At 45.1% G+C, this 11,285-nt stretch overlaps 1 protein-coding gene across 1 annotated transcript in view; it reads right to left on the bottom strand.

The window, feature by feature from the left end:
* Window positions 1-10,386, bottom strand: part of Greb1 (growth regulating estrogen receptor binding 1) — a 164,525-nt gene extending 154,139 nt beyond the window's left edge. The window contains exon 1 of the mRNA XM_004665684.2: window positions 10,278-10,386. The gene's annotated coding sequence lies outside the window, so the exon portion shown is untranslated. The remainder of the gene's footprint in view (window positions 1-10,277) is intronic.
* Window positions 10,387-11,285: the final 899 nt, after the last annotated feature.

The raw sequence follows: 11,285 nt of genomic DNA on the forward strand, positions 1-11,285 counted from the left end.
GAGGCAGAGGTAGGAGTTCAAGGCCAGCCTGAGACTACATAGTGAATTCCAGGTCAGCCTGAGCTAGAGTGAGATCCTACCTCAAAAAAAAAAAAAAAAGTCAGGAACAAAAGACCACAGATGGAATAGTTCCACATACATGAAATATTCAGAACATACAAATCTCAAAGGGTGCTATAATTTGGATGTTGAATCTCCCCCAAGACCTATGTGTCACTGACCAAGGTAGTATTACCAGGAGGTAGGGGAACTTTAGATGCCGCCCCACCCGCCCCCCCAAAAAAAGTTTGAGCAGAAGTTCCTTGTGTATATGGATAATCATGCTCAAGAAGCTAAGGGCTATTTACTATAGGAAAATCCCAGGGCCAGGAACGAGATGCCTCCCAGTGAGTTGTAGATCAGGGAGGCCATAGAAGCCCCCAAAACAATAAGGCTCTTGCCACTGCTCTTGGTTATGCACCAGAAATAGAGGACAAGACTCTGTTGCTGAAGACGCTACTTGCTCAATTGCAGGACAGTGAGAAATCAAGGAAGAAACTGAGCTAGAAGTTTCTTGACTGCAGGCTGCTAGGGGAGAAAAGTCATAAACAGTCCTAAGCAGCAGCGGACCCTGTAAGCTACACCACTGGCCAGCCAGGTAGAACGTGCATGCTGGTGCAACAGTGGCATAGCTGTTATCTGGGTTACCAACGGCTCTGTGATGGGATTCGAGGACACTCTGCGAGGGAATTCCTGCCTAGTACTGAAAAACTAGTCGCTTGATTTGCTTTGGTTTTCATTGTTGCTAAAGGGCAAGGATAAGGAGCAAGTGATGAGGTTGCTGCCTCAGTAAAAACCCACCAACCACACACACACACACACACACACACACACACACACACACACACACAGAGTTACATGAGCATAGTAAAGATCTAGTTAGGCTTAGTTTTTAATTTAAGTTACACTTTTTGCCAATTAAGGCTAATGTTTTGTTTCGGAGTTTTTATACATAATATTTTTGCTATTTGTCACTATTTTTTAGCCTCTGTGCCAAAGAGACTAGAATAAGTTTTCTTGAAAGTGAGCTTACACAGGGCTGGAGAGATGGCTTAGTGGTTAAGCGCTTGCCTGGAAAGCCTAAGGACCCTGTTCCAGGCTTGATTCCCCAGGACCCACGTTAGCCAGATGCATAAGCATGCGTCTGAGTTCATTTGCAGCGGCTGGAGGCCCTGGTGCGCCCATATTCTCTCTCTCTCTCTCTCTCTCTCTCTCTCTCTCTCTCTCTCTGTCTGTCTCTCTCTCTCTCTCTGTCTTTCTCTCTATGTCTGCCGCTTTCAAATAAATAAATAAATAAAGGTGTGCACCACTACGCCAGGCTCTTTTTAAAAAAAAAAAGTGAGCTTACATAAAAAACACACACACAAAAAAAGTGAGCTTAATTTTTAAATTCTCAATGATTCCTATACACATAGATTCTGTGATCCCATTTCATATCACCACTCAGGAACTTTGTACAAATAAATACCTTTTAATTTTTACATTATTCATAGTATCACAGTCCCACTACAGGCCTATTAACCTAAAAAAAATTTGTCATGAATCTCTAAAGAAAAACTGTAAATATATAAGTAAAATATGAGACCTTCTTCCTAAAGCAGGGTTAAAAAAATTGGAAGAATATGTCACATAAATTAATATTTACCTCAATGCTAAGAAGTGTATTTAGATAGGAAAAAAGAAACTTATTTTTATCTTAGGTGGAAAAATAGGGCTGGAGAGATGGCTTAGTGGTTAAACGCTTCCCTGTGAAGCCTAAGGACCCCGGTTCAAGGCTCGGTTCCCCAGGTCCCACGTTAGCCAGATGCACAAGGGGGCACACGCGTCTGGAGTTCGTTTACAGTGGCTGGAAGCCCTGGCGCGCCCATTCTCTCTCTCTCCCTCTATCTGTCTTTCTCTCTGTGTGTCTGTCGCTCTCAAATAAATAAATAAATAAGGAAAATAGATTACTTTTAAGTTTTATGTAGTGTTAGACTTTCAAAACTTTAGAATTTATTGTTACTAAAAGTTATCTGAAAAATTATATCTTTGGTTTAATTATTGGTTATTACAGTGTCATCCTCTTTGTCTTGTGTGTTGATCTTTGTCCAGGATGAGACTTTTGTAGATCCTGAACAGTGTTATCAAAGTTGAATTTGTATTTGTCACCTTTATTTTAAAATTAGCATCTGAACACTTCAGAGTCATCAAAGTAAACTGCTGTGACCAATAACCACTGTTTAATTCTCATGACTAAATTTTGGAAAACAAAAACCTAGTCAAAGCTGGGGATAGGTCATAAGCCCAAGGAGGGAAGCTGCTACTATTTGGCTAAATGGACATGTTGTGCCCACCAAAGTGCCCTCTAAGTATTTATGTTTGTGCTGCTCTCATCTTTGGTCAAAGAAGTTCCTTATTTGCATTTGGTAGTCAGTGCTGAGGACATTAAGAACTCATCAAAGTCCTAAAAATAAGTGACTGTGGGTTGTCCCGGACTGAGATATCTATGTCACCTCATCCAAGGACCAAGGAACATTGCAGAAGAGGACATGGAAGAATGTAAGAGCCAGATGATTAGTGTTTTCCAGACATATTATGGCCAATGCCTTCATGATCTCTAACAACTGTTGTGACCTGCACAAGTCCTGGGTCATACTGGGCCCATCAACATTCTGTCACTAATGATGAAGGTGAGCATGAGGCTCCCATCCCTCCCTGAGGAGTTATTACCAGTTAATAGCTGCTCGTGGGGGTGGGGGGTGGAATTTCTGCAGTGATGTGGCCACTGAAAAACACCTGAAGAGCTATTGTGTGCGCAGTTCTAAATGGCACATCTATATCACCCCTCCAAGCTCAAGAGCTTCACAGAAGAGAAATGAAGCCAGAAGAATGTAAGAGCCAGAGGATGGGGAGGGGTGTGGTGGAATGCTATTTTCTAGACATGATGTGGCTGTTATACTCATGAACTCACAGCAGCTATGGTTTCCTACACAAGACTGAGCCTGTAAACATTCCATCAAGGACGGAAGAGGGGCTCATGAAACCCCACTCCTCCAAGAGAAGCCAATGACAATTACTTAGAAAGAAGAAAGGGTTGAGCAAGAGTGGAAGAGGATAAGACAGAGTCATGGAGAGTGGGTGGATATAATCAAGTTCACTATATACAAGTATGAAATTGTCAAAAATTAAAGGGCAAAGCTATGGTATATAAAATATTACAATAAAATATATATTTCTTAATATGTACTGTGGGGAAAAAATGACATGAATGACATAGCCTGAAGTGGTTACAATGCTAATGGTCTTTTTCTCCTCAAAAAGTCCAGTATTTACATGCTATTCAGCCCTAACAAGCCACTCTCAGGCTGCTCTTCATCTGTAAACTGGGAAAAGAAATACTAACCTTGCTGGGTTGTACGAAACGTGGCAAGTTACATAAAATATTTTTACATGGTAGATACTCAAGGAGTGATGGTAGCAATCATTATTACTCAACTGATCTTAAGTGGAAGAACAAAGTAGCTGTGGGGCTGGAGAGATGGCCCAGTGGTTAAGGCACTTGCCTGAAAAGCCTAATGAGCTGGGCATGGTGGTACACGCCTTTAATCCCAGCACTCAGGAGGCAGAGGCAGGAGGATCACAGTGAGTTTGAGGCCATCCTGAGATGACATAGTGAATTCCAGGTCAGCCTGGGCTAGAGCAAATTCCTACCTTGAAAAACCAAAAATTTAAAAAAAAAAAAAAGAAAGCCCATGACCTGGATTTGATTCCCCAGTACCAACTTCAAGTTAGATGCACTTGCAGCCTGTAAAGGCCCTGATGCACCCATTCATCCCTGTGTCTCTCTCTCTTCTCTCTGTCTCTCTCTCTGCTTACAAATAGGTAATTTTAAAAAAAAAATTTAAGTACAAAATAAAAAGGTAGTCATGTATCGGTGAATGACTCCCATATGCATGAGCTGCTTGTTCCATTCTGATGTTGCGTTCATACTTCCAGGACCTTCAACATTACTAAACATGTAATAGACACTTACACTTGACAATCTAAGACACTGCTAAACACATAAAAGACACTTTCATTTGACAATCTAAGACATGGCTAAGCATGTCATAAATATTTTTACTCAACAATTATAAACCTAAATGATCTTAGGGTGCAAGTTATCCTATATCATAGAGGCAAGACCTCAACGTATAATCTTTAATTTTTGTCTAATTGTTTCTACTAGTGTTGGGCTTGACTCTCCACCCAGAGTTCCGAAAGTTCCCAAAACAAAAGCCTATTCATTTATCAAATATTTACTAAGTACCTACTATGAGCCAGTCATTGTACTGGATGCTGGGATACCACAGTGAGCAAAAGAGTCGTGATTCTTCGTAGTATTGTGTACTGGGGGTGATAAAGGGCTAAACAAATAAATGGCATTCCAGATGACTTGTGTCATCAAAACAAAATGGTACTTCTCAGCCTTTTTATTGCCTACATATGACCCAATTCAGAAAGATTGTATCTTCGAGTCAAGAACATGTAAACTATCACATAGAGTCCCTGATGAGAGATCTCTTCTCCAGTCACACAGTCAAGAAGGTTCTGCACAGAGGTGGATCTCTAGACTAGCTTACAGGCCTGCATGGCAGGCAAATACATCACATACAGGGGACTTCGTATCTGGTTTTATTCTTTAAGACCTAAGACCTCAAGAATCACCTTGGCTACTTTCATAGACTTAGGGTTCTCAAATTTGATGACTTATCAGATACGGGAGTCTTGTTAATATGATTGCTGGCTGCCAATAGTTTCTAAGTAAGTCAAGGTAAGGACCTGAGACTCTGCATTGCATATGTGGTGTCTGCATGTGTAGTATGTAGATATGTGTGCAAGGAGGCCAAAGAATACATCAGGTGTCCTATCATTCTTCTGCCTTCCTGAGACACAGTCTCTCACTGAATCTGAAGCTCCCCATTTTTTCAGGTAGATTGGCTGACCAGCAAGGCCCAGAGACCCTCCTGACTCTACCCTTCAGCACTGGAGTCACAGGCATGCATGACCATGCCCGGCTTTTTATCTGGGTGCTGGGCATGTGACTCAGGCCCTCATGCTTGAGCCGCAAGTGCTTTTATGCACTGAACCATCTCCCCAGCCACAAAAACTCTAAAGGTTAAGCCAGGCGTGGTGACGCACGCCTTTAATCCTAGCAGTCGGGGGGGGGGGGGGGGCAGAAGTAGGAGGACTGCCATGAGTTCAAGGCCACCCTGAGATTACATAGCAAATTCCAAGTCAGTCTGAGCTAGAGTGAGAAACTACCTCAAAAAAAAAACAACAACAAAAAAGAATCTGAATTTTGTCAATTTTTTTTCTGGAGATAGTGGTTCAAGCATTACAATGTATAAGGCATCGCAGTAGACTAAAAGGAAGACCCTATACAAGGAGTTTAACAAAGTTAAAGTCAGAAGGAAGCTTTCAGAAGACCTAACTCAACTTCCTCAAAGGAAAGATGAGAACCTGAGTCCTGAGTGGAGAACTAACTCTCTCAAAGTTAAAGTGAACAAGTCAGGCTGGTTTCCTAATGCCAAGTCATGGCCTTTCTATTCTACAGCCTCCCAGGCAATCTGCTGAATAGGATTATAGTTACTTTCTTACTTCTTTTGTTCATGTTTGAAATTTTCCATAATAAAAATAATTTTTAAAAGTCATGAGAAAGCGAGCATGGTGGCACACGCCTTTAATCCCAGCACTCAGAAGGCAGAGGTAGGAGGATTGCCGTGAATTCAAGGCCACCCTGAGACTACATAGTGAATTCCAGGTCAGCCTGGCCTAAAGTGAGACCCTACCTTGAAAAACCGAAAAAATAAATAAATAAATTAAAGTCATAAGAATTAATTGGACAAAGGTAGCACTGCATATTTCTCTTGAGTCTGTTTCCCATATGGCCCTCAAAACATTATCCCTCCCACCACTAAAATACATACATATATATACATACATACATACATACACACACATATACACACACACACACATATACACATATACATATGTTGGTGTTATGCCAAGCTCTGGCAGGGTACTAGTGGGATTGAGGCACAAGAACCTGGGCTGGAGAGATGGCTCAGCATTAAGGTGCTTAACTACAAAGCTTAATGACTCAGGGTTTGATTCCCCACATAAAGTCAGATGCACAAAGTGGCACAAGCATCTGGAGTTCATTTGCAATGGCTAGAGGCTCTGGCATGCCCATTCTCTCTTTCTGCTTGAAAATAAATAAATAAATGTATTTTTGAAAGACACAAGAACCAATAATTTGGTAGGGGGGGTCAATCGAATGCAAATTGTGTTATAGGGATGAACAAGTAGCCCAAGACTAAAGAGTCAGATAGATTACACTCAGATCAACAGGGCTGAGGCCAGACTTCATCCCCTCTCACTTCCTATACCTGAAATAGAGCATCTTTTTCCACTTTCTAAAAGCAGCCAATGGGCTAAAGAGATGGCTTAGCGGTTAAGCACTTGCCTGTGAAGCCTAAGGACCCCGGTTAGAGGCTCTATTCCCCAGGACTCACATTAGCCAGATGCATAAGGGGGCGCACACGTCTGGAGTTAGTTTGCAGTGGCTGGAGGCCCTGGTGGGCCCATTTTCTCCCTCTCTCTCTCTCTCTCTCTCTCTCTCTCTCTCTTCCTCTTCCTCTCTGTCTTTCTCTCTCAAATAAATAAATAAAAATAAAACAAAATAAATACATAAATAAAAGCAGCCAAGTTTTATAAATGTGTTTTATTCCCAATCACTGGTGTTTTGTCAAAGTGGAAAGAACATAACAAGCACAAGTAGGAAAATCCCTAGAATCCACTAAAAAAACAGTTCAATTACCATCTACCTGTGCAATAATATATAAAGTCATTATTTAAAATGATAATATCAAAGAAATGTGATAGGTGATATTCACACTTATTACACAGAAAATAAGATATAAAGTGAAATAAATGAAATATATTTTGTGGCCACCTTTTGAAACATCTAGAAATGCATTGTGGGGGGGTTGTTGCTGTTGTATTTGTTTTTCGAGGTAGGGTCTCACCCTGGCCCAGGCTGACCTGGAATTAACTATGTAGTCTCAGGGTGGCCTTGAACTCATGGCAATCCTTCTACCTTTGCCTTCCAAGTGCTGGGATTAAAGGCGTGTGCCAGCATGACTGGCTAGAAATGCATTTTTATGCCCAGAATAAGTATGGCAATGAGTTTGTAGCAGTTAGATATAGACAACAATTTCTGGTTTGTTTTTAACTCTTTTGTATGTCCTTTAACTTTAGAACAGATCACAAGCATATATTATTTTGCCAATAGCCTTCTTTTGCCATACTTTCAGTGTAATTAGTTTTAAAGTACTACAATTTATCTGTGTATCTAGAAATGGAACCAAAAGCCAAAAATACCCATTAAGCAATTTATGACTGAGAGGATTAGCTTCCTGGGGTCTTTATGAAGGGATTAGAAATCCACAGACCCTCTGGAGTAGCTGCCCTCACCCTAATGCTCAGTTGCCCTCACAAAGGCCCTAAAGGCTTCCTTTCCAAGTCTATGATGTGTAGCTAAAAAGGGGAGGCTGCCCACAGCAACACACTCCCTTCCCTAACATACTGGAAGAAGGGCCTACATGACAGCCTTGGCTGCAATGTCCTGGTCCTCTTGACTCTGATAACTGTGCCTTGGCTCGCGGGCAGAGTGGGTAGAGAGGGCTTGCTCTCTCTATGGCATACTCAACATTCTTCCCATTTGGATTTTCCAACTTTTCATTAGCTCTGCTAGCAGATTTCTCCAGAACACTCTGGAATCTAAATAGTTCAAATGCTGAAGCCCCACACTGGAAACAATAAAAATGGAGTTTTAAGTAAAATGGTAGAATTAGAACACATTCAAGATCATAGACACTCCATGGGTTGCTGACCAAATGAAAGAAACAGCAATCAACATCGTATTAACCATACAAGAAACCTTTAGGCAGACTATGAGATTATAATGTCTATATTTAAAATGACAAGACAAAAATACAGATATAAACCCATACAAAGTATAGCTTCAAATTACAAGCCCAATGAAAGATTATAAGTGTTGATCAGGACATAAAACATTTGAAAGCACAAATAAATCATTTAAGCCACCTGCAATAACAAGAAAGGAAAGGTAGAATGCCAGTTTCAGCCCAAGCTCGCTTGGTACTCCACAAAGAGTGTGTGGCCCAGAACGAGGAGAGGAGCAACTCAGGCAAGGCTATGCAAGACCAAAATGTCACAGACTACACTGCAAACCTTAAATGAGCCAGATTTCAGTGTGGAACACTCTTCCCCTCACCTGTGCTTCAGGAAATAGCTTCACAGTTTACTGGTCTTTCAGCTGGGTGAGATGACTCAAGCCCATGATCCCAGCAGCACTTGAGCTGAGGTAGTATCACCATGAGTTCAAGGCCATCCTGGCCTAAAGAGTGATTTTCAGGTCTCAACCTGGGCTAGAATGACAGCCTAAATACATAGATAGTTTTGCTTGCTAGATTAGTAATTCACAATGCCACAGGGCAGTTGAGGGGATCAAATAAACCCTAAGAAAAGAGAGGTGGAAGACTAACTGCTGTTAGATTTTCCAGCAACATTATTTTATCAAGTACTGCAAAACTAGACTAGTGAGCAAGACATTTATGTGTGGTGAAGTTCAGGATCTTCTTACTGGACACCCAGTCTTGAAGGCAGAAGTTAAAGCGTCCTTGCTGGATGGGAGTAAACGTGTTGTTTTCAAGTTAAACCTACACATTTATTGTTTTAAAGGGATAATAAAATAAACCTTTCAAGTCTTGGAGCAACACTTAACTCTCCAATAAAAGTTGATTACAGAAAAACTTAAGCCTATAAAGTAGGTGGTTTCTCTTCTCTGCTGGCCTTCCTGACCCACAATCAAAAGCTCACTGACAGCAAAATGGCCCAGTGTTCTTCTGCATGAATGGCCTGTCTCCTGGCCTCCTCCCCCACCCTACCTTCCTACTGCTGGCGCCCCGCAGGACAGACAGACGGACGGACACACACACACACACACACACACACACACACACACACACACCTTTGTTCCAGGACCCCAAACTGGGATCCAGTTACCAAAGACTCTAACCAGTCACTACCACTGCCAGCAGCCTTTCCAAGAGCAGAGTCTTTCAAAGACTGTCCCAGGGCCGTTTTGGGAAGAACTCACATCCCCCCCCCCCCAAGCCGGGTCCCGTCTTCAGGGTTGCTGAAGCTGTTGAGCCTTGGGCTGCACACACCTCAGGGAACGCAGGGGAAGCGCGCGCGCATCCTGGAGACACGCGCAATCAGCAGCGTCGCTGTCGTGGTAAAAGTTCCTGTCGGTGCAGTTGGGACCCTACACCAAGTACGGCGCGGCGCCCCCTCTCCCACCCCTTCCCCGCCCGTGCTCTCTCCCCTCTCCCTCCTCTCGATGTGGGTTCGTTCTCGTTCTCTCTCTCTCTCTCTCTCTCTCTCTCTCTCTCTCTCTCTCTCTCTCTCTCTCTCTCTCTCTCTCCCCCCCCACCCCCGCAGCCCCGCGGTCGCTCTTACCTTGCGCCCTTTGTCCTCGGGCCCCGCCGCCCTCGCAGGCGACACCGGCGGCTCGGCGTCCGGCGCGGCCCCGCCGGAGTTCGGGGCGCACGGCAAAGCCCGGAGCCGCGGAGCCGCGCGCACCTCGACCCCTGACCCCGGCCGCCCCTGAGCTCCGCTTCTCCGGGTCTTGCGGGAGACCGCGGGCCAGGTCGGGAGAGGACCGAGTGTCAGGGCTCCCACGCCCGCGCCCCGCTTTTAGCCGGCCCCGCCCTGTGCCCTCCAAGGAGGCTGCCCCCCCACCCTCGCGGCGCCAGCGTCCTCACACCCCAGGAAAGGATGCTGCGCGCCCCGGCTACCGCCCCCGGCACGCCCCGCCGCCGCCCCCGGCCCGCCCCCGGCCACCTGGGCCCAGGTGCCGAGAGCGGGGACCGTCCCCGCCCCGGGCTCCGCCGCTGCGCGCAGGGTGCCGCCGGCTTTTCTCCCCGCCGCCGCCGGTTCCCCCCTCTCCAGCCACCAGGGCTGGAGCTCGGGAGGGTTCTGGATGGAACTTGGAAGAAGCCTCGAGGGACAGAGGTCATTTTGTCACTTGGGACACAGACGCCCGGAGGGGACACGCCGCTCTGTGAGGCAGCAGAAACCAGACCTCCTGACCTCCCCACCTCGAGGGCCCCGGGGCGCTGACTCACACTCGCACCCTTGACCCTTCTCCTTCCTACTGCCCGGCCACTCAAGCAGCAGAAGGTTGCAAGGACCCGGGTCCTCGCACTGTCTAGATGTCCAGCCCTTGATGGAAGAACCCTGGCTGGGACGTGCGGAGGAAGATTCTGGAAGGACGTGCCCCTGCGAGTGGAACCAGGACTTTTCTTGGCGCTGGTGTTGGTCCGAGTGCAGAAAGGAACAAGTCTCAAATGGCTTGTGCAGACCTCGCTGGCTGCTACCACAGAGGTGGCCCCAACAACAAGCAAAGAGGAAGTGGGGGTAGACTAGGGAAAGCTGAGACAACAAAGGAAACGCCACACTTATTTCATTGTATTTATTTTATTTTTCCTTTAAGGGAAAGACAAGCTGTGTTTTCAGGCATCTGTCAGCCACAGAACTGGAGTTTACATCCCACCCTGCCACTCAAGACTCCCAAGGGAGGACCGTAACAGCAAAAGACAGCCAGATAATGGGGAAAGGGGGGTAGTCTCCAGAGATGCCAGCACACAATAGGTCCTCAAAAAGAACGCCAGGGCTGGAAAGATGGCTTAGCAGTTAAAATACTTGCCTGAGAAGCCTGAGGACCCAGGTTCGATTCCCCAAGTACCCATGTAAGCCAGGTGCACAAGGTGGTGCATGCATCTGGAGTTCGTTTCCAATGGCTGGAGGCCCTGGTGTGCCGTTTTCTCCCCCCCACCCTCCCTCCCTCCCTCCCTCTTTCTCTCTCTCCAATAAACAAATAAAATAAAAGTATCTTTAAAAAGAATGCCAGATTGCCTCGCATCTCCATCTTCACAATGTAGCACTGTCCCTTTTCTTTCTCTCATTAGGAAACACACTACACTAGGGAGATGAACATGACAAGTCATGCGCCCGTAAACTGCCAGCCCTAACAGCCTGCCATACTTGCTTTATGTGTTGATTGAAGAAAATGATTACAGTTAGACAGTACCTGCCCTCTAGTTCCTCCTCCCCCATCCCAATCTTCAGAACTC

The sequence above is a fragment of the Jaculus jaculus genome, chromosome 5 (genome assembly GCF_020740685.1).
Source record: "Jaculus jaculus isolate mJacJac1 chromosome 5, mJacJac1.mat.Y.cur, whole genome shotgun sequence".
NCBI lineage: Eukaryota > Metazoa > Chordata > Mammalia > Rodentia > Dipodidae > Jaculus > Jaculus jaculus.